Source organism: Emydura macquarii, unplaced genomic scaffold, assembly GCF_026122565.2.
Source record: "Emydura macquarii macquarii isolate MOO-44397 ecotype Brisbane River unplaced genomic scaffold, CSIRO-AGI_Emac_v2 contig_3067, whole genome shotgun sequence".
Taxonomy (NCBI): Eukaryota; Metazoa; Chordata; order Testudines; family Chelidae; genus Emydura; species Emydura macquarii.
This window is the reverse complement of record NW_027133204.1, coordinates 27,771-49,543: the sequence shown is the minus strand read 5'-3', so window position 1 is coordinate 49,543 and position 21,773 is coordinate 27,771. Positions and strand designations below refer to the sequence as shown.

The 21,773-nt window shown below is 46.3% G+C and overlaps 1 pseudogene; it reads left to right on the top strand.

Moving 5' to 3' along the window:
- The window catches only part of LOC137141486 (butyrophilin subfamily 1 member A1-like), a 45,124-nt pseudogene that overhangs the window by 16,578 nt on the left and 6,773 nt on the right, over nt 1–21,773 (top strand).

The following is a 21,773-nucleotide window of genomic DNA, read 5'->3' as shown; positions in this document are numbered from 1 at the left end:
CCACATCCATTTTGTCTTCAATCAGTCTTTAATCTTCAGCCTTCACCTACCTCTGGATCAACTCATCTGCAACTGAAGCTGTAAATCAAGGACTGAGACCCATCCAGGTACTGGATGTACACCAGAGGAACTATACAAACCTGCAACTCCATAATTCTACTGAAAACCTGATGTATATGGACTTTCATATCATTCGTATGTATCTAATTGCGTTAGTCATTTAACATTTATCTTATGGTTTGTTTCTTTCCTTTTATAATAAACTTTTAGTTTTAGTTACTAAAGGATTGGCTGGCAGCGTGGTATTTTGGGTAGGATCCAAACTTATTTTGATCTGGTACTGTGGTTGACCCTTTGGGATCAGGAGAACCTTTTTGGTAATAAGCATAGAGTTTTAAATAACTTCTCTCTTTACTGGACTTAGTGGCTGATTGGGTGCCAGAGACCGAAATGCAGTAAAGGGGGCTGTGTATATTTTGTTTTAGCTTCTTGATAATCAGTGTGGGAAATGAAAAACATTGTCTGTGGCTGGTTGGGAAGTCTGACTTCAGTGTCACACACCAGTGCTGGAAAAATCTGCTCTCCCTTTGCACCATGCCCTGACCTTGGCATTTTAGATGATCTAACCTAGGCACAGGGAGAAGAAAAGGGACAGAAAGATTTATAAAACACCACAGAAGGTGAGACTGTAACTCATTAATTTCTTATGTTACTTCCTTGGCTTCGTTACCATACTTCGTTGTCATTATAAAAAATGTTCCCCAAATCTATGGGTCTCTTTTCCATTGCTCCTTTTCACTCTGATGGTTATTTACAGTAAATAAACCATGAAGGACAATTCTGATTTGTTCTTTTTGAATTTTCCAGCTGCAATTGTTGGGGGCAGAATTGTGGGATTTGCTCCCCTACAGCATCAACAGGGACGATACCAGCATGTCTGTATGATAAGAGGTTGGGTTTTACTGTGATACGTTGCTATCCAGCCTGTGCTCTGTCTCTTGTGCTGTGCATAGCCATGTCAATCAGGAATTGCTCAGCTGTGCTCCGTGGAGAGATGACTGAATACGTGGTGCTGATTCCCCTCTTTGTTCCTAGAGTCACTGAATTTATTCAAAGGTGGCTAAAGAGATATGAAATATGTTCTTCATATTTCTTCTGCCCATCAGCAATTGCTGCAGTGTCCATGGCGGTGTTCATGGGATGGGATCTGTTCTCAGAGTCTCTGGAGGTTTGTACACACTGGGATGCAGGTGTCTCTCTCTCATTGTACAATCTGTGTGTAGACAAGGCAAGTGATGGTTTCACCTCAGTGTAACTGGTGAAGAAGAAATCTGTGGGTTGGAGGGTGTTGGAGAGGTTAGGGGTCACCTTGATTAGCTACCTTGAGGTGAAAGCCTCACTTTCCTTGTCTCCACTAGGACTGTACAATGAGATCACGGCTTCGTGTTTGCTTTTGCACAGAAAATAAACCCAAAAAAGCCTTTCCCCTAGGGTGGACATGAGCTAAAAGATGGGATGTAAAGGGAGATTCCCCACTTTTTTCCAGGGCTGTGACTTGGTCTTCTGTGAACTTCTAATTGAAATGACTGGGTGTAGGATCCATGCAGGGACTTAGGCGTTGCAATGCTGAGCATCACCGCACTTAATTTTTAGGTTCCTAGAACATCACAAGAACAACCAACCCTGTGACCCACAAAGCCTGACGAAAGCGCCTAGTCTCCTTGTACAATGGACGGAGTCCAGCAGATGCCTTAAAATGCAATCCCACAAGAGCCAGCATGCTAAGTGGGGAGCCATCTAAACTAGTCACTGGGAGATACTAACAACAGGGTGTGTCCTAAGCCCGGCCCCTCTCTCAAAGGTAAGCGCCTAAGGCTATGTTTACACTGTAGTTTGTCAGCATAATTTATGTTCTCAGAGGTGGGAATAATCCCCCCACCCCCGCATGTGACATAAGTTACACCGAGATAAGCACCGCTGTGTGCAGCGCTGATGTAGCTGCTGCTGCTCACGGAGGTGTGTTTATTAGGCCGACAGGAGAGCTCTCTCCCTTCGGCATTGAACGTCTTTTTCTGACGCGCTGCAGTGGCACAGTTGCATTGGTACAGCTCCGCTGCTGCAGCACTGGATGTGTAGACATGCCCTAAATCTGGGGGGCTACTCTGCATATCAATCCACCGCTGGAGGCATTTCCATGAGAATGACTTTGGCACCTGCTGTCCTACCCACAGCTTGTAGGTGGGGGTTGTTTCAGTATTCCTAGCCACTTTATGGCTTTCAGCCACTGGTAGCCCACTTGCCTGAGATGTGGGGGATCCAGGTTCAATATCCCCCTCTTGGCCAGAAAGGGGGAGAGGATTTGAACAGCGGTTACTCATTTTCTAGGTGCTTGCTCCAACCACGGAGCTATGGCATAATCGGATGGTGAGATTCTTCAGTCTCTCCTGTCCTCACTCACCCTGAACACAAGACCCAAACCAGCTCACAACCACCCACAAGCATCTTCCTAATTCTGGTTGGGGGATGGGAATTTTTGTCCATACATATGAAATTGCCAGCAGTGTCTGCATAACTTCCTCAGCAGAACTTCAGACAGGCTGAGACTCTGACCATGATCTTGAATGATTGTGCTGGAAGGATCCTACATTTAAAGTCCCCAGGTTTACCTTTTATTTATTTATGGCTGGTAAGACAGTTCTGGGCAGATCCTCTGCTGGTGTAAAGTTTCATAGCTCCACAGTGCTGCTGAGATCTGCCCCAGCAAGTTTACAATGCATTGAATGTCGCCTCTTCCCCAACACAGCTACATACACTAAGTCAAGCACAAGGGCTAGAACTGCATAAGGAGGAGCTGTAACGTCAGAGGAAGGATTGTCCGGGGGTCATGGCGTGAACCTGAGACTGGTGACCCCGGTTATAGTCTCTGTATTGTGGGAATTTCTGTGTGGCCTCAGGAAAGTCACTTCATTTTTCTGGGCCTCAGCCCCATCTGTGAAAAGGGGTGAGAATGTTTCCCTATTTCACACGGCTGGTGTGAGGATAAATACACTGAAGATTTGTGTATCACTCAGCTCTTGTGATCCCGGAGTCCATAAAAGAACACAAAGTAGCTAGAGCAAGTCCCCCACCCAGAGCTACCTCCCCTGCTGCACTCAGTTTCGGTCCAATCAGTTGCTCAAGTTACCCATCAGCAGCACCTCTCAAGCCCAGTATGTCACAAAGGGCAGCGCCCCTAAGAAGGGAAACCAGAACCCTGCCTCACTCCAGCACAAAAGAGCCATCAAGGCAATTCGACCAAACAGAAGAAGGTCAGCCGCATGGCCAGCGATTACATGGTCACCAAAAGCTTTGGCGATGTGATACAATAGCCGCTGACAGACATAAACTGAATATCCAGGGGATCGATAAGAAAAGATATTATACATAAAAGTGTCATGAAGCTATAGGGTAGGAATGTCCTTTGTAAGCAGAATTTAACAGGGAAACAAAGGAAAAGATGGAACGTATATATAAAACTGCAGTGTAAGCAGAAATACTAGGAAGAAACAGGAGATGTGTACCATCTGGTTTTAATATCTAAGGGACACCTCCTCCTTTAGGTAAAGGGTATATATATGTAACTAAGAGAAGCAGGAGGGGCTTGCAATCCTTTGTTTGCAAGTCTTCAGCTGAATAAAGGATTCTTTTCCTATTAACTTTGTGGGTCTGTGTAAAGCCGTGTCTGTCTCAGCTGAATGAAACCCTGATTTTATTACTTGCATGTGGGTAAACAGGTTCTATTTGCTTGGACCTGTAGCCGTAATTCATGCATGTCCCTAACAAATTGGCGACCACGCACCGGGACATCAGCTCAACTTATAACTATTCCTTGCTGTCTTGAGTCCAGATTCGAACAGCTCCCTTAAAGCCGGCAAGAGAGTTGTTTTTCTCTCTGGGAGCCTTCGGTCTGAACATCAGGAACAAGCATTGGAAACCTGAGAACGTCGATAAGGAGACAGGCGGACAGACCCGGACTGTTGGTAAGAAAACAATCTTTGTCTTTGTCTCTGTTTGTTGTCTGTCTCTGTGTTGTCTGGTAGGCTTTTTCTCTAAGGAGATTCCAAAAAGGGCACCCTAGCACCGTCCCTGACGGTGGCCATGTGTTGATCCAGATGGATCATTAACACAGAAGTCCTGGGTGGCACAAGGTCTTTTCGTGCACGGAATCTCCTTACTCTTTCTATCTGGTTTGTCTAAGGACCATTTTATCAGGTCCCTCTCCCTGGTCTCTCTGAAATACTGGGCACACAGGCTGACCTATCTGCAGGCAGTCCAGCCGGTCCGAGGCAAGTCCTCTGTGGCCGGAAACGCTGTGTGGCGGAGTTTATGTTTTCCATTCCCGCACAGAGACCGTAACTCTATCCTGCTCTGTAACTTTTGTTCTGAAACGGTAAATTCCTCAGAGGTGTCTGGATAATTCCTCAGAGGTGTAGCCTCCTTTCTCTTATAAAGGAGGACTGGAAAAGGGGCGCCCGCCCTTGGGGGTATTAATAATGGGTCAAGGAGGATCCATTCCGAGTAATAGCCCCTTGGGAAGACTTTTGGGTAACTGGGATAAACTGGAGAGTACTCATCATATTGGTATAACTAAAAAGAAATTAGTCAAATTCTGTCAAGTAGACTGGCCAGCCTACACTTCCAAAGATGGCAAATTGGCATGGCCTGTCTTGGGAAGTATAGAACCTTTAGTTTTAAAAAATTTACAGGATCGTCTGGAGGATAAGCACCCCAGGCAGATGGATTTTTGGTTTGTGTGGGCAGATGAACGAGATTGGGAACTCAAGCCTAGCAGGATAATGTCTATGAAATCAAAACCTGAACAACCCCCTGCTTATTGTCCCCCTTCAGCCCCTAACCGAGAGGATGAGGAATGGCATCCCATATATCCCTCACTAGCAGGGCTGGGACAGCAGGGTGTAGCAGCAGAAGCAGAACCTGCCTTTTCAGAGCAAAAAGATTCAGGGGGAGAGGATTATAGAGGCATAGGGGATACGGGGGACGAATCAGGCAGGGGACGCCTTGCCTCTTCGTCACCCGTGATCACCCGTGCTCGCGCACAGAATGCAAAGGTGACCTCTACCTCTGAAGCTGCAAAACAGTGCCCTCTTCGGCAGTATCCGGTTCCCTCCCAGAATGGTATTTCCTATCCTTATTCACATGTGCCTTTTAATCCTCAAGACCTCCAAGTGTGGCAGGCACAGACCCCTAAATTTCGGGATGACCCAGAGGCAGTCCTTAGAAAAATCCAAACTATAATAGCCACTCATGACCCCACTTGGGTGGACATGACTCAATTACTGGATTGCCTCCTAACTACAGCTGAAAAAATGCAAGTAATACACCAGGGGAATTTGTGGCAACAGGAGGACCAGCAAAACCGAACTGCCTGGCCGCTCCAGGATCCCCAATGGGCTATAAATGATAGAACAGATGACCGAAAAGCTTTAAAACAGGCTAGAGAAACAGTGTTAGAGGGTTTAAGGAGGGCTGGGCGAAAAACTCAGGACTGGACAAAGGTTACAGCTATAGTCCAGGGAACAACTGAACACCCCCAAGATTATTATAGCCGCCTGTTAAAGACTATAGCGGCCCACGGGGGAGAATTTGATATTAAATTACCACAAAATCAAGGAATTCTTGTGTCTACCTTTGTGGGAGGGTGTGCAGCTGATATAAAAAAATCTATTACAAAATATCATTCTGATTGGAATACTAAAACAATGCAGCAACTTCTGGATTTGGCTGTCCATGCTTTTGACCGCCGTCCAGAAGCACAGAAAGCTGAAAAACTGAAATTAAAACAACAAGAGGCAAAATTTTTGGCAGCTGCCTTAACTTCCCACTTGGGACCGGGAGGTCGAGGGCGGAGAAAACCTCGCTCCGGATGGACCCCTCGACAACCAGGTGCTGGCCCGCAGGCAGGGGACACCTGTAATTATTGTAAGCAGACAGGACATTGGAAAAGAGAGTGTCCCGTCCGCCAAAGGGGACCCCCTCCAGTAAGGGGATCAGGTGGTCTCAGTCATAAAGGGTGGCGAACCCCAGGACCGTGGTACCCACCCCGGGATCAAGGACCAATTATGGGAAATCTGATGGGGGAATCAGAATAGGAATTTGGGGGGCTTTTCCACATGTTATACTTAGGGGAAGTAGAAGCTTTTTCTTTTCAGTGTCCTACCCTATCTCCATATGTTCCAATAACGGTAGCTGGAAAAGTGTACCCGTGTTTAATAGATACTGGAGCAGATCTTTCTTCATTGAGTATGTCCCCTGAACAGGCAGGGTTACCTGTACAGGGTTTACAAAATATTATTGGGGTTACTGGGAGAGTTACTAAGGTTCCCCAAAGTCACCCGACCCATGTATCCATTGGCCCTCTCTCAGAAGAGCATGCTTTCCTTTTGGTAGAAGGGGCTCCAGCCAGCTTATTGGGAAGAGACCTCCTCTGTAAATTACATGCCACTCTGGAATGTTCACCCAGAGGAATCGTCCTGAGGTTACCAGGGCCCCAAGCGGGGGCACTCCAATCAGTATTGGTATCAGCTTCACCAGTACAGTCTCTTCCTGAGGAATTGAAAGATCTTCCCACATCTTTGTGGGGATGGTCCTCCACCGAGGTGGGCTTGCTAAAATCTGCTGATCCTGTTCGGATTCGTGTGAAGCCAGGACCTGCGCCCTCCATCCCACAATATCCTCTGTCCCAGGAAGCTGAGGCTGGATTGCAACCTCTCATTGAGAGTTACGTCTCACAAGGTATTCTTGTTGAATGTACTTCACCTTGTAATACCCCTGTATTGCCAATAAGGAAACCTAAGTTAGACCCCAAAGGAAACCCTGTTTATCGCTTTGTTCAGGATTTAAGGGCAATAAATAGTTATGTGATTCCTCGACACCCAGTTGTCCCAAATCCAGCTACTATCGTAACTTCCATCCCCATCACTGCTCGCTATTTTAGCGTCATAGACTTGTGTGCAGCCTTTTTTAGTATACCTGTGCACCCTGATTCCCAATATCTTTTTGCCTTTACTTGGAAAGGGCGTCAACTCCAATGGACACGCCTTCCCCAGGGCTACGTGGAAAGCCCCACCCTCTTTTCTCAAATACTTAGGAGAGATCTATCTACCATCATCCTGACCCCCGAGTCTGCTCTAATTCAATATGTGGATGATTTATTGGTAGCCTCTCCAACTTTAGAACAATGTCAACGAAGTACTAAAATCCTGTTGCAGGGACTGGCAGATAGGGGGCACAAGGTGTCTCCATCTAAGTTACAATACTGCCAAACCGAAGTTGAGTATTTGGGACATTTACTCAGCTATCAGAAGAGGAAGCTGTCCCCCAAGCGAATACAAACTATCCAGGACTTGCCCAGGCCTCGAACCAAGCGACAGGTGCGTGCCTTACTGGGAATGGTAGGCTATTGTCGCCCTTGGATTCCGGGTCTGGGAGAACTAACCAAGCCTTTAGTCCATGCTACTTCCCAGAGCGAACCAGATGTTATCGTGTGGACTCCTGAAATGGAGACATCATTCCACAGAATTAAACATGCTCTGATGCAAGCACCAGCCCTGGGACTGCCAGACTACAGTAAGTCATTTACCTTATTTGTACATGAAAACAAGGGCGTTGCATCAGGGGTATTGGTACAGGCATGGGCAACCTCATACAGACCAATAGCCTATTACTCGGTCCTCTTGGACCCAGTCGCCCGTGCAACTGTAACTTGTTTGCGATCAGTAGCAGCAGCTGCGACACTGGTGGGAAAAGCTCAAGAGCTAGTGCTGGGACACCCTTTAGTTGTTAAAGTACCACACGCAGTAGAAGCTTTGCTGTTGCAACATAACACTCAGCATTTTTCCAACCAAAGACTCAATAGGTATGAGGCACTACTCCTAACTGCAGATAACATCAGTATCCAGCGGTGCTCTACCCTAAACCCAGCCACTCTGTTACCTCACCCGGAGGACGGAGAGCCTCACCATGATTGCTGCGCTCTGGTAGAGTATCAGGAGAAACCCAGATCGGACCTCAGTGACTTGCCCCTACCGGATTCGGACTATGTGTTGTACACGGATGGGTCCGCCTATGTTCGAGATGGTATCAGGTATGCGGGATATGCAGTGGTGTCTAGCGATTGGGTGTGGGAGGCAAAGCCCCTGCCCCCAGGAACCAGCGCTCAATCAGCGGAACTGGTTGCTCTCAAACAAGCTTGCAAATTAACCCAGAACGCCCGAGTCACTATCTATACAGACTCAAAGTATGCTTTTGGGGTGTGCCACGCAACTGGTCAACTGTGGAAACAACGGGGTTTTCTGACCTCCACTGGCCAGCCTATTGCTAATGCCAAACAAGTCGTTGGTCTTCTATCTGCGATTCACCTCCCAGCCGCCATTGCAGTAGTACATTGCCCCGGGCACTCTAAGGAAAACACAGAGGTAGCCCAAGGAAATGACTTAGCAGACAAGGCAGCAAAAGCGGCAGCACTACAACCCCAACCATCAGGATTTCAGGGGGTACAGGCTACATTCCCGCCTTTGCATGAAGTATACTCCTCGGTTCCCAAAGATGAATATAAAGAGTGGGAAAAAAGGTGGGAAGCACAGTGCACGGATGGGGTATGGAGGGTCCCAGATGGACGACCCATTGCTCCACGTTACTTACTTCGCTCTCTAGCTCAGCAGGCACATCAGCACGGTCACTCCGGAAGGGAAGGAGTGGCCCAGCAAGTCCTTGCTACCTGGTTTGCACCTGGGATTCATGTGGAAGCAGCGCGAGTGGTCCGGACATGCCTGACGTGCCAGGCATTTAATAAATCTTCCACATCGACTAAAGAAAAAGGTGGAAGACCGTGGACTTATCTCCCTTTCCAAAAACTACAAATAGACTATATAGACTTGCCAAAAGCCAATGGGTTCAAGCATTGCCTGGTCATTGTAGACCAATTAACTGGATGGCCAGAGGCTTTCCCTGCCAGAAAAACTGATGCTGCCTCAGTAATCAAAGCATTGCTTCGAGAAATCATTCCCCGCTTTGGAATCCCCGAGGAAATTAACTCGGACTGCGGTTCACACTTTACTGAAAAAATTTTGAGGGAGGTGTATAAGGTTTTGGGTATTTCTGCTAAGTTCCATACTCCTTACCATCCCCAATCCTCAGGGCAGGTAGAAAGGACTAACCAAAGTTTAAAATCTCTTTTAGGAAAGACCTGCTCCGAGACTAAGGTAAAGTGGCCTGAGGCCCTTCCCTCGGTCCTTTTTGCACTGCGAGTTCGGCCCAGACAGCCTCTTGGACTGTCACCGTACGAACTGTTGTTTGGACACCCACCATTGGTAACTCATCGTTGGGATAATCCGCATGTCAGTTTGCTGGGAGGGGATGATAAGTTAACAGAATATGTTATTTCTTTGCAGAAAACTTTCAACTATCTCCATAGACGTGCTGCCACTACTCAGGCAGTACCTTTAGATTGCAGTTTGCACCCCTATCGACCGGCGGACTGGGTATGGGTCAAACAGCATAAAAGAAAAAATTCTTTGACCCCGGCTTGGACTGGACCATTTCAAGTACTGTTAACCACTCATTCTGCGGTGCACGTAGCAGGGAAGGACCGGTGGATACATCACACGCACGTGAAGCAGGCCTTTCAACCTAGTGGTGACCAAGGTTCCACCACTAAAGAAACGGTTCCCCCTTTGTGCCTAAGAAGAAAGGACTTGTATAATTGGGCTGTAGTAGACAGATGATCGATGGGAGTGATATAACAGTGATTGTCATTGGACTTATAATAATCCTTTCTGTGTTATGCTGCTGCTGGTGGAAAAATCGTAAGAATGACAAAGTTCCAGGAGCAGCTATTATGTGTCCTTTTTAAAGCTCTGTTATTGCTGTTCTTATGTTATTCCTCTGTGGCTAGTCCAGCTTGGAATGGCAATATACTTCTCAAGCTCACCCAGGAACTGGCGAAGGCTACTAGAAGTTCTAATTGTTGGATATGTAGCCACCTCCCAATAGATGGAGAAAGGGGAATTCCTGTAGAAGGGGTCCCTATCTATATTCCAAAGCAAACACCTTCCCCTTGGATAGAAATTCGTTTACATATAGAAGAAAAGGGAAAAATTTGGGATAATAGAACAGGTTTAACCTGGAAAATATGGATCCCTAGGGATGTAAAGAAAACCCTCTGTGTTGCCAGGCATCATGATAATAACCACACTTACTTTGTTGGTAACACCACCGGGTGTAATTTCACCCAGTGGTTCAGTGGCATACAAGGAGGGTTAACGGACAGATCTTGGCCCATTCCCTACGGAAAGGGATGGTACTGGCTTTGTGGGGGTACAGCCTATAAAGTGCTCCCGGCCAACTGGTGGGGGCTCTGCACCGTTGGCACAGTTATCCCCGAGGTGGTTGGCATCTATAACACTACCCAGGTACAGGGATGGACACGTGGCCCTCCACACCGGATAAAACGTGTCTATAATCCCCTCATAACCAGAGGTTCTGGATTTCACTCCTTTGCACGATCATTTCTCCCTTGGTTGGGGGTTAGTGAATTAGAAAAGGCCTTAGTCAATATTTCCACTGCACTGGAAAATTTTGCCAGTAGTACTGGAGATGCCTTAACAGCATTACAAGAAGAAGTAACTCAATTGTCAGGTGTAGTGGCTCAGAACCGTATTGCCCTTGACTATTTACTAGCAGCACAGGGGGGTGTGTGCGCTGTAGTAAACTCATCCTGCTGTACTTTTGTCAATCAAAAAGCCAGGGTAGAAACTGACATTAACGTTGTCCAACAGCAAGCTCTGTTGTTTCATCAGGTTACTTTAGATAACACATCATCCAGCTTTGAAAAAGTCTGGCATTGGTTCACCTCTTGGCTGCCAGACCTATCCTGGCTGAAGTACCTGTTCTTTATTTTTTGTATGATAGTCATTATAGTTGTATTAGGTTGCTGCGGCTTACAGTGTTGTATGGGTTTGTACCAAACAGGGTCAGAATGTAGTTATCGTCCACGGCTATATTAATATGAACCGTGGCCGAAAGGGGGGACTGTAAAGGAAATTATGCATGTGGAAATCATTAGCTGGAAATGTGAGAGTGGGGATCGATAAGAAAAGATATTATACATAAAAGTGTCATGAAGCTATAGGGTAGGAATGTCCTTTGTAAGCAGAATTTAACAGGGAAACAAAGGAAAAGATGGAACGTATATATAAAACTGCAGTGTAAGCAGAAATACTAGGAAGAAACAGGAGATGTGTACCATCTGGTTTTAATATCTAAGGGACACCTCCTCCTTTAGGTAAAGGGTATATATATGTAACTAAGAGAAGCAGGAGGGGCTTGCAATCCTTTGTTTGCAAGTCTTCAGCTGAATAAAGGATTCTTTTCCTATTAACTTTGTGGGTCTGTGTAAAGCCGTGTCTGTCTCAGCTGAATGAAACCCTGATTTTATTACTTGCATGTGGGTAAACAGGTTTTATTTGCTTGGACCTGTAGCCGTAATTCATGCATGTCCGAAGGGATGGATCAGCTTTAGCTCTGGGATTGGGGGGATCTGGGCTGTGGGTTGCTTGGGTCAGTTCTGGGCGCTAAACTTCCCTGAGACCACCGTACCCCTGTGCTGGGTCTCCCGCAGGATCCGGGTGTGTCTGGACTGTGACCGGGGACAGGTGACATTTTTTGATGCTGATGACAAGGCCCCGATCTTCACTTTCTCGCCGGCCTCTGTCCCCGGGGAAAGAATCCGCCCCTGGCTCTGGGTGGGGCCAGGATCCCAGCTCAGATTGTGTCCCTGAGACACGGGGTTGGAGTGGGAATGTCCCTGGAGGACTCTTGTCTCCTGAACCCCTGATACCTCATCATGACCCCCTGGAAGTGTTTTTTCCATCACACTGGTTAATCCATGCTTCTGAGAGGCGGTAGCTAGGTGAATGTCAGAATTCCTCTGTCTACACTGGGGGTTAGGTCGATGTAGCTATGGCACTCAGGGCACAGCATTACCGGACTGACGTAATTAGGTTGATCTACGTTTAAGTGTAGACCAGGCCAAAGCGGGGTTTCCCTGGAGCTAGCTGAAAACACAGGGGCCCAGGGATTAGCTGGCAGCTGTGTGCAGTGCGTGAAGCAGAAAGCCAAGAGACGCAGCCGTGAGTGTGATCCTGGCAGGAGACAGAGACAGAGCTTGCTTCAGGCACAGGATTCCCTGCAAAGGCAGACGTGGTTTCTGAGTAAGGAAACTGCCTGCTGCTGTTTGTTTCTCCTGTGCTCAGCACACAGGAATGTGTGGACATTGTTTGTAAATAACAACGATTGCACCAAGGAATACCTGACTCCATGTCATCAATTTCTCCTCCTTATGGAAGAACCTAGCAAAGACCCATATGCTGGCTAACTGCTCAGGTCAGAGGAGCCGTGGTACAACCCGAGACAAGATCTACCGGCAGCAAATGTGTTGGTGGGAAACACGTGCAGGGAGTCCCTCAGCAAAGAGCCTGTGCAGAGGAGTAGGTTGCTGCTGACTGTAGACTTCAGCATATCCAGCTTTCTGTACTGAACGGTCCTTGTTGTCCCTTCTCTCCGAGCTGACACTCCTCTCCCCAGAGCCGGACGAAGCAAAACATGGATCCCTGGCACGTATTTCCCCCTCCCCTGCCCACAAATCCAGGCCGCACAGTGATGCTGAGCTCAGTTTTGGACCAAGGAGAAGAAATGACTGGAAGAGATTGGGGCAGCTGGAAGGGGGTGGGAGGTGAGTAGGATTGTTACTTTCCCTTCTGTGTGTGGAGTGGTATGACGTTAAAACCCAAAACCTTCTTTCCAGCTCTGCCCTGGCGTTGTGAATTGGCTGTGCTGGGGCGTAGCCTTGAGTCTGCAAAGTCATAAAGCTTAGACCAGTGGTTCCCAACCTTTTTGGATTGAGGCCACAAACACCATTTTTAGAACCCTGAAGGGCCACCAGTCTATCAACTCATAAAAAATATACTGACGTGGAGACCATTAAGGACAACAAATCACTACATATTTAAAGTAAACATTTGATGCTACTCTGCTCATTTTTACATTCACTATTTTACACCTATAAATTACTCACAGTACGTCACACACTCACAGACAAGGCACTCGTGCAGCGGTTCCCAACCTGTGGTCCACAGAACCCTGGTGGTCTGCGAGGCTGCTACAGGGGGTCCACGGAAAAGAAAAATAATAACATCCTCACCAAGGAAACGTACAATTTCAAATAAAAAAGTAATTTCATATAGTTTAAAATCAACTAGGAGCATGTGGTGGTCTGCCAAGTGTTTGGAGGTTGACAAGGGGTCCTGTAGGAAGGTGCCGTGGCCTTCCTTGGAGCATGGGCCCGAGGAAGGGCCGCAACGCCCCGGCTGGACAGTACCAGGCCCATCAGGACAATCTGCCTGGCAACAGAGGGGCGGAGCTTCTGCAGGAACAGGAAGTATAAAAGTCAGGCCCCTCAGCTCAAAAGTGGAAAGGCTGCCGCCGGAGGCAGATGTGCCTTCCTGCTGGCTGCGGCTTAGGACTGACCCCAGCTGAGCAGCCGCTCTGAGCAACCGCCTCCCAGGGTGGAGGCCCCAGAACCTGCCAGACTTGCCAGACCCCAGGGACTGGACTGAGGCCCCTGGGGGTGGGTGATACTCCCTGAGGCTGGCCAGGACCTGGAGGAGCTGCCTGATGCTGGAGAATCCCAGGAGCCCTGTGACCTGGAGGAGCTGCCCTCCGCAGAGGAGCTCCCCGACTTGCCGCCACTCGACGAGGATGGACTGGTGAGACTGCCGTGTGCTGAGTACCCCAGCGACCCTGAGGACACGGAGGACTCTCAGGTACCTGGGCACCAGGGGCAGGAAGTGGCCCAGGCACAGCCAGCTGGACAGCGGCTGAATCAGGGACTAGCCTCAATCAGTGTGTTGCGGCTTGAGCCCCCCTGATTCAGTGGCAATGGCTGTGCCACTGCTAGGGCCTGGGCTGGGACGCAGTGGAGACGGGTGGGCCTGTGTCCACCTCCCCCTTCCCTGACTGCCCCGGGAGGAAGTGCTCTCCCCTGCCGCTCTAGACAGCGCATCCACTGCCTGCCTGCCTCGCCCCGCCTGAGGGCCGGAGGCCATAGACTGCGAACCTGTCTCACCCTGCGTGGGGGTTGGAGACTATAGGTACTTGTCGGCCCGCCCTGCCTGAGGGCCGGGCTCAGACTCGTGCGCAGGCACTAGAACATTCCCCTGGTAACAGGCGCTGTGGCCTTCCTCCGGGCCTGGGCCTGAGGAAGGGCCGCAATGCCCCAGGCAGACACTACCTCTGGCCCACAGCTCCACACCCTCGAACAGGTTGGGAACGGCTGCACTGGTGTGGATGAGTGACTGTCAGCACACACTGACGCACATGGCCTGGCATTCATGTCACGGTGGGTGATGTGCTAAGTGCAGGCCAAAGCGCAAGGCTCTGATTTGTAGAGTCCTGCCCCCTCTCCTCAAGCACGGTGGGTCCTGGCTGCTCCCCCCACTGCAGACAGACAGAAGGAGTTCAGTGAGCAGGCTGCCTCCTTGCTGATCTCCCGCCCCGCTGGCTGCAGCAGGAAAACGACATGTGTCCTGTAGCTCTGTGCGCTTCGCCTGGGTCCCTAGGCAAGTGGCTCCCTTCTGCAGCCAGGGGAACAGGAGATCAGTGCTCCCCTCCCACTGCCTCCAGCAGGGACCCAGCACCTAGGGACCCAAGCAGAGCACTTTGCCATGGTCCCTGCTACAGCCAGGGAGGGCAGCGCTGATCTCCCGTCCTCTTGGGTGCAGCAAGGAGCCTGCACTGGTCTTGTAGCCCCGCGGCAACATGCTCTGCCTGGGTTCTTAGGCAGCACCTCCCTTCTGCAGCCAGCGGGAGGGGAGCAGCGGGCCACTTTGGAAGACCCCATGGGCCACTCTTGGGAACCACTGGTGTAGACAGACCCTGAGATTAACCTTTTGTTTCCTTGTTTGTTTCCTTCTTTTCCACCTTTCCCTATCATTCACTTTTTGCTTCTTCACACCCTGCTGCTCCCGTTCCTTGCCTAGGGAGTTCCTGCTTCCTTCTTTTCTTATCTTTCTCCTGCTCCTCCTCCCAGCCTCTCCTCTTTCTTCACCTCATTCTGCACCTGTGCAGCTGATGTCGGTGGGACACGCCCCTCCCATTATCAGCCAAACCATTTCTGTGCAGCGGGAACAGAAGAGCAGAGATCCCAGCAGCCATAGCCTCAGCGACTCCGGTACAGGAAATCCAAGAGGAAACCAAATGTCCCATCTGCCTGGAATATCTGACGGACCCGGTGACCATACACTGTGGGCACAACTTCTGCCGAGCCTGCATCACTCAGCACTGGGAGACATGGACAGAGGGGGACTATGACCTTTTGTGCTGCACAGCTGCAGAGCCAGAATCTAGACAGGGGCTCTCCGGAACAACTGTCAGCTAGCAAATATAGTGGGAAAAAACAAATGACTGGTTTTCAAACCAGGAGGAGGGAATCTGTGTGAGAGACATAACAAAGCCCTGGAATACAAATATTGGTTATCACTGGAATTTTTCCTGTGTTGCACCCGGGGTCCTTATAAAACTCACCTGAAGCCTGATTAAGGATACGAACCTCATAATCCTTTAATTAGAGCAATTGGCAAACCTATTACCCTATTCAATAAATTAATAACCATAAAATCAGGCTACACTTGGAGAGAGGATCCTTCTCCCCAAAGCGTAAGGAGGATGTGACGGGCATTGACAGCCCCGCCTCTTTCCTGTTACTTCTCTACTTTCGCTTCCTATCTTGGTACTGGCATCGAGAGAGACACATTTCTCTTTAGTGTCCGACAAAGAATAAAGACCATTTTGACAGAAAGAGGAAGCAAGGACTGAAATTCAGCTCTTTGTCTCTATAATTTTTTATTAAGAATTAATTTTGCAGCCTCAAAACTGAAATAGTCACTGACAATGTAAACTAAGGAGAGGAGAATGGATGAGGATTTTAGAAAACCTGGGAACACTAGGGAGATCTCAGAACTGTTCCAAAGCTTATTTCCAGGATCGGGTAGGTGAGCTTCTGTCACTTGATTGCCATCTCCATTGTTCTTTTATAACCCCTAGAAATCAATTATTCCTTGGGTGAATTATTAACTGCAAAATGAGCCAATAATCCCAAAATAAATGTGTCTTATTCTAAGTATAAACTTTGTTTGAACTTTATATTCAAAAGATACATGATCTGTTTTTGGCTCTCCTTTCATTGTAATTTAACACCAAATTATATTGGTTATTTGATTTAAGAATTTATTTCTTTCCTCTTATATTTTCTTCAAGAAAACTGGACTTGATCGTGTTCTCAATGCATTCAAAGGGAGGTTCAATATGTTTCTGTTTCATAAAGTAAGTTATAAACTCATGCAAATCCAACTTTATGGTGGAGCATCTTTCTCTGTATTCCCTGTTATTTAATAGCTCTGGTTATGGGACTGAATCACTTGCCTGCAATATGTTGAAAGAAGAGAAATGGGTGAAAAGAAAAATCAAGAATCTCTTTTTCTTTTTTTTTGTAGGGATGGGACAAAATCAGACTCATAAAGGAAATATATTTTCAACTTTAATTGAATGGCTGTTCTAACTCCATAATGTGAAAAGTTCACTTAATAATGTATTTACTTATTTTTTATTTAACATGTCCTCTTTAATGTTTGACTTTAATAATTTAATGTTAATGAGGGTTATGCTCACTATGTTACGGTTTTTTTCCCTTCTTCTTCCTGTTGTCTAGATCAAGATACAGTGAAGATGAAGCTTCTCTTTTTCTGTCATGGCTCCAGAGCCAGCTCCCCGCTCCCTGGTTTTATTTTCTTCCTTATGTTTTATGTTCACAAGATGGAATCAGGTAAGAATCCGCACTGTGTCTGCTGTTTCTTAGAGGATTTATTTAGGCTCCTGAAGTGTCTTAACAACATGCTTAACTCAAAGTTAGTGGAACAACTCTCAGTGTGTAAACTTACCCAAACAGCAAGATCAGCACCTTCATTATTCAATTTTGGCTCTGATTGTGTTGCTGCTGGGTTATTTTATTTGTTTCTGGGGCAGTGTAAAGGTCTCTTTATTCACACAAGTATTTTTAAAAGACTGTCAAGAATTAACAAAGCATTAGAAGGACACGTATGGAAGAGTTTAATAATAATGATAAACAATAATTAAAAAATCAATAAATTAAATTAGTGGGTTTCAGATGTAAAAAAGATCAGAGCCATTGTCTGAGACTCACATGTGCACAAAACAGAAGAAGAATTAGAATATATTGATATCATGTGACATTTTAATTGGGCCTGTTAGTGAATACATCCACGTGAGGTGTAATATACACCATATTATTAGGTACTATGTGCACAGTGGTCCTATAATATGCATTATTTATATATATATATTTATATATATATATATATATATATAATGGAGGTATCGCTACACCCCCTTGGTTTGGAATGTGGTGTCCAAAATACAGATAGGAAAGGTAAAGAGCACGTTATGGAAGTGGTGGCTGAGATCGTAGGTGATGTATAAAGTGCTGTTTCACTTGTCATGATATAAATATAAGTGGTTTTGGGGGATGTATTTCTGAAGCAGACCCTCTGTGTACAGTAAGCACACTGCCTGATAATTGCCTCTTGGAAGGAGGGTGTGTATGTCTCCTTATCCTAGTGAACAGTTTTGTCTTTGGGCAACACACTTGGTTAAGTTTGGTTATTTGGTCTCTTGATCATGTGACGTATTGACCCGTAATAGTCCAAAAATTGGCTGTAGCAACAGGGCTCTGTCTCAGGAGCACCATGGTGAAAGAACACCAGATCTGGCCCACCTACCCTACCCTTAGTCCTGTTGAGGCCCAGCAGATTTCATGTGAATTCCAGAGCACTTAGAAAACAGGCTGTTGAATAGGAAGTGTGTCTCAACCACACACCGAGCACGTCCATTCCCAGTTCTCTGCCTCAGTTTCTCTGTTGTGTGACTGTGCCATGGACAGAACGCACCCCTCTTCAGCTTCCCACCCCGTGTCAGCACCTGTGCCATGCATTGAACCTACCTATTCCCAGCTCCCCACTCCATCCAGTGCTCTGTGCCTCTGCCATGCACCAAACTTGTCTGTTATCAGCTCCACACCCCCTCTCAGTGCTGTGTGTCTGGGCCATGCACTGTGGCTGAGTGTTCTTATAACACAGCCCCACCCCCACTGCACATGAGCACTGCTCTCCCTGAAACATTCAGGCTGAAATTTTCCATGCCGGTGTCTGCCTCTGCCTGAACTTTTTGGAAAGTTTGTATCAAATGGAACCTGTTGGATGTGTCCTTCCTATCCAATTCCCACCTTCCTCTGAGCTTGTTTTATTTTTTTCCTGATTCATTTTCCAGCAAAGTTCATAGTGACTGGACCCCGTGATCCTGTCACTGCCATCCTGGGTCAGGACACTGTGTTGCCCTGTCACCTGTCCCCCAGGATGAGCGCTGCAAACATGGAGGTGAGATGGTTCCAGTCTGAGTTTTTATCCTTTGTACACCTGTATCACGATGGGAAGGATCAGGATGAAGGGCAGATGCCAGAGTATCGGGGAAGGACAGAGCTTTCAAAAACTGGACTCACAGATGGAAATGTTCCCTTGAGGATTCTCAATATCAGACCCTCTGATGAAGGACAATACAGCTGTTTTGTTAAAGATTATACATTTTATGAAGAAACCATATTGGAACTACGGGTAACAGGTCAGTGGCTTGTGTCTCTTTACGTGGTCTGAAGGATTTATTTTTTACTATTACAACAACTGTGACTCCCTGCTTGTGAAATATTTCGCAATAACAGAGTGCATCTAAGTTTCAGCAAACAGCCACTTTCATACTAGGGGAAATATGCTGATAATTTTCCTGACATGTTAATAAAAACATTTTCAGGATGGCCGAGGCACTTTCTTGCCCAATCTTGATTGACTCCAAAAAGGGTCTTTAGTTAATGGGGAAAGGACTTGTGGACAAATATGGCCTTCCAGTTGCTCTGCAGTCATTTCTAGGTTGTGTGGCTTAAGTGGGATTTCCAGACTTTTATGGCCTTCTGCTTGGTTCACTTCCGGTTGTTACTTAGGGGTGTAGTTAAAATCAGATGCAGCCTTCTTATTTGCTGAGGCCGTACAATTGTGATGGTGGTGCTGGGGAGTTATGTATTTACCACGCTTGGACAAGACGGATCTTTCTCCCTTGCTGCTTTGACACTGTAACCATGAAGCCAATTACATTTTTTTTACAATAAATATATCTATCCAATGCACTTACTATCAGATTTTCCAAAAGTTCATATCCCATTCGGGTATCAAAATGAAGGGGTCATATCTCCAAAGGTGCTGAGCACTCAGTTCCTCCTGTATTGAGAGGACAATATTTCCCACTGACTCAGTGCTATTATTTTAAATATTTCTTCACATTTTTGTGTCCATGAGAATTGGGATTTCAGAGATTCCAGTATCCATTTAACCTTCAACTGGCTACCCACATGAATTAGTGCTTTCTAGTGTGAAGAAGGGAACTACAAACTGTCCCTCCTTCCTTATGCCTTATAAAATAATTCATGGAATTAACACCTTTATGTATTTCCCCCTTAGCTCTAGGCTCTGCTCCTCACATTTCTGTTGAGGGTCACCAGGATGGAGGGATCCGTGTGGTTTGTCGATCAGCTGGTTGGTACCCAGAGCCTGAGGTGCTGTGGAAAGATCTCAATGGGCGACATTTACCATCACTCTTTGAAACAAAATCCCGAGGGGAAAACAACCTGTTTGAAACAGAAACTGCTATCGTTGTAAAAGAACAGTCAAACCAAAACTTGTCCTGTTGCATCAGAAACACCGTTCTCAATCAAGACAAGGAATCGGCAGTTTATATAGCAGGTCAGTTACCATTCAAATCCCACCCTGATCTCACCATCGCTAGAAATAAAACATGACCTAGGAAGAAAAGAACTGAAACATCTGTGCTGGGTATTTCATAACCCACATACAAACAAAGAAGATGGGAGGCAGGTATCTTTACGGGGTCACAGTTTAGGCAGCCTAATTCCCTTAATTGTGAGTATTAAGACCATGAACGTTTTGCATTTCATGTACATTTAATTTTGTCTGACTTTCCTGATATTCTAGTGCACGTGCGCACACACACAGACACACTCACACAAAACTTCCACCAGTTTTTAGGTGAAACTTTCACTCAATGCATTGACACAAGATATTCCTGCAACCTTAAATTCATATTAATGATTTATTTAAATGTGGTAAATTTTGTACTGTGGCTCGTTTGTGATCTCGTCGCTGCACCAATTCATTCTTCATTCATCGTTGTGCATAATGGTATCTAAGTCATGGGATGTTGTTTCTACTGACTTTCAATGGGACTTGTGCTCCTTAAGTCACTCTGGTCCAGATCCACAAAGGGACTCAATTTACCCTGGTCTACACAAAAAAATTGCACATTTTAACAATTAAGTTAATCAATTCCATTTGCTTGGGTGAGCGCTCATACAAGTTTCAGCGTGCCCTGTATAGATTTATCTCGAGTCAATTCCTTACCGACTTCAGCTAAATGGAGGCTAAATGGAAGCAGGGCACTATTAAGTTGATTTATTATGGAAGGTTTTGTGCAGTAATTTATAGAAATTGGTGGAACCCACAGAGGTTGTCAACTCTTGAACCAATTAAAAAATGATTTCATAAGAGGATGGCCCCAGTTTCACTAACTAGGAGCACAAACCATGTGCAGAGAAGGCCTGAGGCACATTTGAAAAGTCCAACCTGGTTATATCCATCATGGAGTCTTTAAACCATGATCTGAGGACTTCAATAACTCAGTCATAGGTTAGGGGTCTATTACAGGAGTGGGTGGGTGAGGTTCTGTGGTCTGCGTTGTGCAGGAGTCAGAGTAGATGAACATATTGGTCCCTTCTGACCTTAAAGTCTGTGAGTCTGTGACTGAATCACTGTGAACACAAGACCAGCAAATGAAAATTAGTTAGTTTGCTGCACCAATATCTTTAGGAATTGTGATTGTGATTTCTACAAATATTTGAAGGTAATAGGGGATTTTTCAAAAATATGCTAATTAAAATGGCAATTTCTGAATGTTGCTGAACACTAAGGGACAAATTATTTGCTGGTGTAACTCTATTGAGGTTAATGGGGTTTTATGGGCAGATAATTTGGCCCTGAAGTCTACGATCCTCTGAATATCAATGAATCAAACCAGGCCTGTTTTTCAAGGATAAATCAGTGTTAAAGCTGTGGTGGTTGGAGCCATTTTTAAGATCAGTTTCTGGTCGTTTGTGTAGTACACACATGGCCATTCTTTCACTCTTGTCTCGCACAAATCCTGCTGGGCACTATCTATGTATTTGTATGAAATAAAAACATTTGCCTTTAGTCACCGCTTCCAAACTAAGGCAAGTCCTGGGTCTTTTGTTTTTCAGATCCCTTTTTCCCGAGGGTGAATCCCTGGATGGTGGCTCTGTTTGTGATCCTGATGGTTTTTTTTGGTTTCATTGGCCTCACTGTTTATCTCTTTAAAATGAAAGGTAAGTATCAGGGGGAGAAATACACTGGACATGAAGGTTTTATTCTAATAAATGAATAAGAGAAATTTAGGAATTGAACATGAAATGAATGTGTGACCTGCTGATCTATTCCAAATAAAGAAGAACA